The following is a 6,541-nucleotide window of genomic DNA, read 5'->3' as shown; positions in this document are numbered from 1 at the left end:
GTGATTTTAAAGGACTTTTTTTCCTGCATAAATGACACTTTGTGCAGGGACAGTTCTAAGCACCAGACACATGCGCCCCTTCACAGGCATACTATAGACACCCCCCCCCCTACGAAATTTAAAGGAATATTACACTTTTATTGTTTCACTTTAATCATTATTAAAATCACTGCTCCTGAAAAAACTGCAGTTTTTAAAACTTTTTTTTGCATTGATCCATTTCCCCTGGGGCAGGACCCGGGTCCCCAAACACTTTTTAGGACAGTAACTTGCAAATTAGTCTTTAAAATTAGCACTTTAGATTTTGAACGTTGGAGTCCCATAGACTTTAATAGGGTTCTAAAGTTCACACGAAGTATGCTATATACTAGCTCCATCGAATCTTCTTTATACATTCGACAGACACCATAAGCCTTCAAAGACAGATTCGACCGTAATTCATGTGGATTTTCGGACGAATGCAATTTTTGAACGAAATAAATAAAAACGAATTTCGGGAGTAACTAAATTAATTAATTTTTCGGACGAAAACGAAATTCCGAAACAAAATATTTTACTCTGCACATGTCTAGTACTAACATAAAAGGGTAAAGTTGATCCAGGGAAAATCCGATTGCCTCTTGGGGGATCAGGAGGGAATTTTTTTTCCCCTGCTGTAGCAAGTTGGGGCATGCTCTCCTGGGGTTTGTTTCGTCTTCCTCTGGATCAATTGTGGGCATAAAATTGGGTATATTGGATTGTACGATTATTTTTTATTTTATTTATTTGTTTTTAAGGTTGAACTGGATGGACTTGTGTCTCTTTTCAACCTGACTATGTAACTATGCAATATCCCACCATAGTTTAATCTGCTTTTCCATATTATGTTTGACATTTTTGACATTTCCTTCTAAATCTTCTTTTTGCTTACGCCTGGATTTATTGAAAACCTCATCTAACTTGATATCTTTTGTCCAAGTAACAAAATATCCATGGCCGCAAGATCTTAAATGCCACAAATGTGTAAAAGATTAAAAAAACAAGATCTGCGCCAAATGAAAAAAAAAACAATCCTTTTTTATATACTCAGCTGCAGTTACTAGAATTAGGATGTTTAAAAGTGATAACAATTGTAGCCACGCTATACCACCCAATCCTTTCTGACAGGGATATTGAACTGATCTAAAATTCAGACAAAAAAAGTATATACACACACACACACACACACACACACACACTCAATAATACATAAAATTATAAAAATCAAGGTGCAAAAATAGTGAAAAATTGTTAGGCAGAGAAAATTGAATACTAACAATACCAGTGCAAAAATTAAGTAATGAATGTGTTAATTTCTATGTGCAAATAATACGGAATGTGGAAATCAAAACATGGAATTTTAAACACATAATTTGGGATTTGAAACATGGTATGTGGAATACGGAACACTGAATTTGGAATATGCAATTTAGAAGATGGAATTCAAAACATGGAATTTGCAACACGAAACGCGAAACACAGAATTTGGAACACGAAACACAGAATTTGGAATTCCAAAAAAAGGAATTTGGAACACGGAATTCGGAACACGAAATATGGATTTTGGAACACAGAATTTAGAATACGGAATTTGAAACACAGAATTTGGAACATGGAATTAGGAACAAGGAATTAGGAACAAGGCATTTGGAATTTGGAAAACACAGAATTCGGAACACGGAATTTGGAATATGGAACATAGATTTTAGAACACGGAAAAATTAATTTGAAACACTGAATTTGGAACACTGAATTTGAAACAATGAATTTGGAATTCATAAGACAGAATTCAGAATTTGGAACACTAAATTTGGCATACAGAATTTGGAAGACTGAATTTGGAATTCGAAACACTGAATTTGAAATTCGAAACACTGATTTTTGAACCTGGAATTTGGAACACGGAATTTGGAATTCAGAATTTGGAACATGGAACATGGCATTTGGAACACGCAATTTGGGATTTGGAACATGGAATTTGGAAAACAGAATTTGGGATTTAGAAAATGGAATTCAGATCATGGAATTTGGAACGCCTAATTTGGAATACGCGAATTTGGAACACAGAATTCATAATAGGAAACTTGTAACACAATAATACGAAATTTGGAACACCTAATTTGGAATACGAAATTTGAAACATGGAACACAGAATTTGGGATTTGGAACATGGAATTTGCTAATATGGAACAGAGAATTTGGAATTTGGAACATGGAACATGGGATTTGGAACACGGCATTCAGAATAAAATCAAAGCGTGGAATTTGGAGCACAGAATTTTGTATATGGAACATAGAATTTTTAACGCGGAACTTAGTATACAGAATTTGGAACACAGAATTTGGAATACGGAATTCGAAACACAGAATTTGGAACACGGAATTTGGAATTTAGAAGATGGAATTCGGAACATAGAATTTTGAACACGAAACACAGAATTTGGAACATGAAACATGGAATTTGGAATTCGAAACATGGAATTTGGAACACGAAACATGGAATTTAGAATTTGGAACACAAAATTGGAATTCAGAACATGGAATTTGAAATACCAAAATTGGGAATATAGAATATGGAATTTGGTATTCGGAACACGGAATTTGTAACACCTAATTTGGCATACGGAATTTGAAACACGGAATTTGTGATACAAAATTTGAAACACCTAATTTGAAACATGGAATTTGGAATGCAGAATTTGGAACATGGAAGTTGGTAAACGGAATTTGGAATTCGAAAACACGGAATTTAGAACACGAAACACAGAATTTTAAATTTGGAACACGGAATTTGGAATACAGAATTTAGAACATGGAATTTGGAATACAGTATTTGGAACATGAAATTTGGTAAAAGGAATTTGAAACAGAATTTGGAACATGGACTTTCGCATATGGAATTTGTAACACGGAATTTGGAATATAGAACATGGAATTTTTAACACAGAATTCAGAATTTGGAATACGGAATTCGAAACACAGAATTCGAAACACAGAATTTGGAACAAGGAATTTGGAACAAGGAATTTGGAACAAGGAATTTGGAATTTAGAAGATGGAATTCGGAACACAGAATTTGGAACACGAAACATGGAATATGGAATTCGAAACACGGAATTTGGAATTGGGAACACAAAATTTGGAATTCGGAACACGGAATTTGGAATACAGAATTTCGGATTTGGAAAACGGAATTCAGAACACGGAATTTGTAACACCTAATTTGCAAAATGGAATTTTGAGCAAGGAATTTGTGATCCAAAATTTGGAACACCTAATTTGCAACACCTAATTTGGAACACGGAATTTGGAATTCGGAACACTGAATTTGGAACACAGAATTTGGAACATGGAACACGGCATTTGGAATACGGAATTTGAGATTTGTAACACGAAATTTTGGGATTTGGAACATGGATAATGGAACAAAGAATTTGGAATACGAAATATGGAATACAGAACATGGAACACAGAATTTGGAACACAGCATTTAGAATTTGGAACACAGAAATCGAAACACGGAATTTGGGATTTGGAACATGGTATGTGGAATATGGAACACAGAATTTTCAATATGGAATTTAGAAGATGGAATTCAGTACACGGAATTTGGAACATGAAACGCGAAACACAGAATTTGGAACACGAAACACTGAATTTAGAATTCAAAATACGGAATTTGTAACACAAAACAGAATTTGGAACACAGAATTCAGAATTTGGAACACGGAATTCGAAACACAGAATTTGGAACAAGGAATTTGGAACATGGAATTTGAAACACGGAATTTAGAAGGATTTCGGAACATAGAATTTTGCACATGAATCACAGAATTTGGAACACGAAACATGGAATTTGGAATTGAGAACACAAAATTTGGAAATAGGAACACAAAATTTGAAATACGGAATTTAGAATATGGAATTTGGAACACGGAATTTGGAATGCAAAACATGGAATTTGGAACACGGAACACTGAATTTGGAACAAGGAATATGCAATAAAGAACTTGGAACACGGAATTTGGAATTCAGAACACAGAATTTGGAACACAGCATTTTGAATTTGGAACATGGAATTTGGAATTTAGAATTTGGAACATGGCATTTGGAATTTGGAACACACAATTTGGGATTTGGAATACAGAATTTGGGATTTGGAAAATGGAATTTAGAACATGGAATTTAGAACATGGCATTTGGAATACGGAATTTGGAACACGGAATTTGTGACACAAAATTTGGAACACGGAATTTGGAATACCTAATTTGGAACAGGAATTTGGAACACCTAATTTGGAACATGGAATTTGGAACACCTAATCTGAAACACGGAATTTGGAACACAGAATTTGGAACATGGAACACGGGATTTGGAACATGGAATTTGAGATTTGGAACGCGGAATTTGGCATTTGAAACATGGATAATGGAACAAAGAATTTGGAATACGAAATATATGGAACAAAGAATTTGGAATACAGAACATGGAACACGGAATTTGTAACACAGCATTCAGAATTTGTAAGCCCTTGTACACACGGTCTGATATTCCGATGGACAATGTCCGATAGGACCGTGTTGTCGGATAATCCGACAGTGTGTGGGCTCCATTGGACTGTTTCCCTCTGAATATCCGACGGACCAAGTTTTACAGCTGGGCTATAAAATTTTCCGACAACATGATCCGATCACGTCAGTTCTGATCGTGTGTAGCCTAGTCTGACGGACAAGGTGCCACACATGCTCACAATAAAATTCTGAGACGGAAGCGCTCGCTCAGGTAAAACTACCGCTCGTAATCGATATAGCGCATTCGTCACGCTGCAATGTTAAAAATACTTTCATGCAGCGCATTCTCTTTTTCTTTACAATGCTACAAGAATGAAGTTGTTTTGATGCTCATATTCACACACACTTTTCCCAAACATATTTCTTTATTCTTTTTACTCATTTCAACAATACAATATTTTAATTCGTCACATCTCCCCAATCATTTATTTATTTTAATTTTTAATTTTGTGGTTGGTTTTTATAATCACCATCTCCTTTTTTGACAGTTTGCTCATCTTTGCATTTTTTTTGGTGTGTTTTGTGTGTCAACTTACCACAACACCATTATTATCTTTTTAATTTATTGTTTTCTTTTTTAATCTACAGGAGGTTGTATGGTGTTGGTGCCCCTTGTTATTAATTTGACTTTGTATTTTTGAAATGTACCTGCCTACTCACAAATAAACTGTCCTTTTTGAAGTAAAACACATACGCAAATATTTCTTCAACCAAAAAAAAACTTTATTTAGGTGTCGGTAACAAATTAACAGGGAGGCAGCGCTGGAGAAACTGGGGAGATTAGCGAAGCCTTTGGCCCCCAGGGCACACGTCAACTATTTAAACGCAAAAATTGGTGGCCTGAGGAGTACATGTCTGAGGGAGAGAAGACTGGTCCTGAAGTCCAAGAAACCCGGAACAGCAGCAGATGACATCTATGTTCCCAGGCTGTGGTCCTACAAGAGGCTGCATCTTCTGTCAGACCAGACTGAACCCAGGTTATCACAGTCTGGTCTTCCTTCCACGCTTCCTTCCAGGCTTTGGCTGTGGTGCTGGAGGTGTGGCAGAAGGAGGAGGAGGGGCATGGGCCAAATCACACAAGTGTGTTGCTTTTGTGATTTGGCCCAACAGCCCCTTGTTGAGGGTGTGGATAATTAGCTCCTCACACAGGATCTGTAGCCCCTCCTCCATTTGCTGGAGTTTGCAGGCAGCCAAGGCGGCAAAGGCCTCTTGATAGGTGGGGGTGGCTTTGAGGGCCGCTGAAGCCTCCCTAATCAGCTTCAGAGCCGACTCCTCCACATTCCCCTCCTTTCTGGCCCTTTTGCGTGGAAGGTGGAGGGGAGGGACCTGTGATTCAGTCAGGCTCCTCCGCCCGCCCACCGCTTGGCTGCCGCTTACCCCTACCTCCTCCTGGCTGCCACTTTCCCCAGCCACCTCCTGGCTGCTGCATTCCACACCCTCCTCCTGGCTGATGTCTTCCTGTGTATGAAAAAGGGACATAGATTTAGTTTTTGGTTCATCAAACACACACACAATTTTCAGCTCAAGACTGTTGCAAATTGTTAACCAATACAAAAGACTATCATTCTGAGCCAAGCATTTTTCACTATTGGCCCAAAGGTTTTAGCCACTACTGTCTATATGTGAAACACTTTCTAAAATCATCAATTAGAGAGCAAAAATCAAATTAACATCATTCATTTTTACTCCCAAAATATGTAGAACAATACTATACCTGGCTCAAGCTGGGCTCCCCCAGTTCTTCCTGAGTGGAAGGCCCAGGTTGGGAGTCTGAAGACTCAGCAGGTGTGGAATGTAGCATAGAAGGACGCGTGGAAGGAAGGGTAGAGAGGGATTCCCTGACCTCAGCATGGTCTGACACAGAAACTGCATCATCTCATAATACCACAGCCTGGGGACATAAACGTCATCTGCTGCAGCTCCAGTTTGCATGGACTCCAGCACCTTCTTC

The sequence above is a fragment of the Lithobates pipiens genome, unplaced genomic scaffold (genome assembly GCF_037356315.1).
Source record: "Lithobates pipiens isolate NorthernLeopardFrog02 unplaced genomic scaffold, aLitPip1_a1.2 Scaffold_23, whole genome shotgun sequence".
NCBI lineage: Eukaryota > Metazoa > Chordata > Amphibia > Anura > Ranidae > Lithobates > Lithobates pipiens.
The sequence above is the reverse complement of the archived record's forward strand: the minus strand, read 5'-3'. Positions refer to the sequence as shown.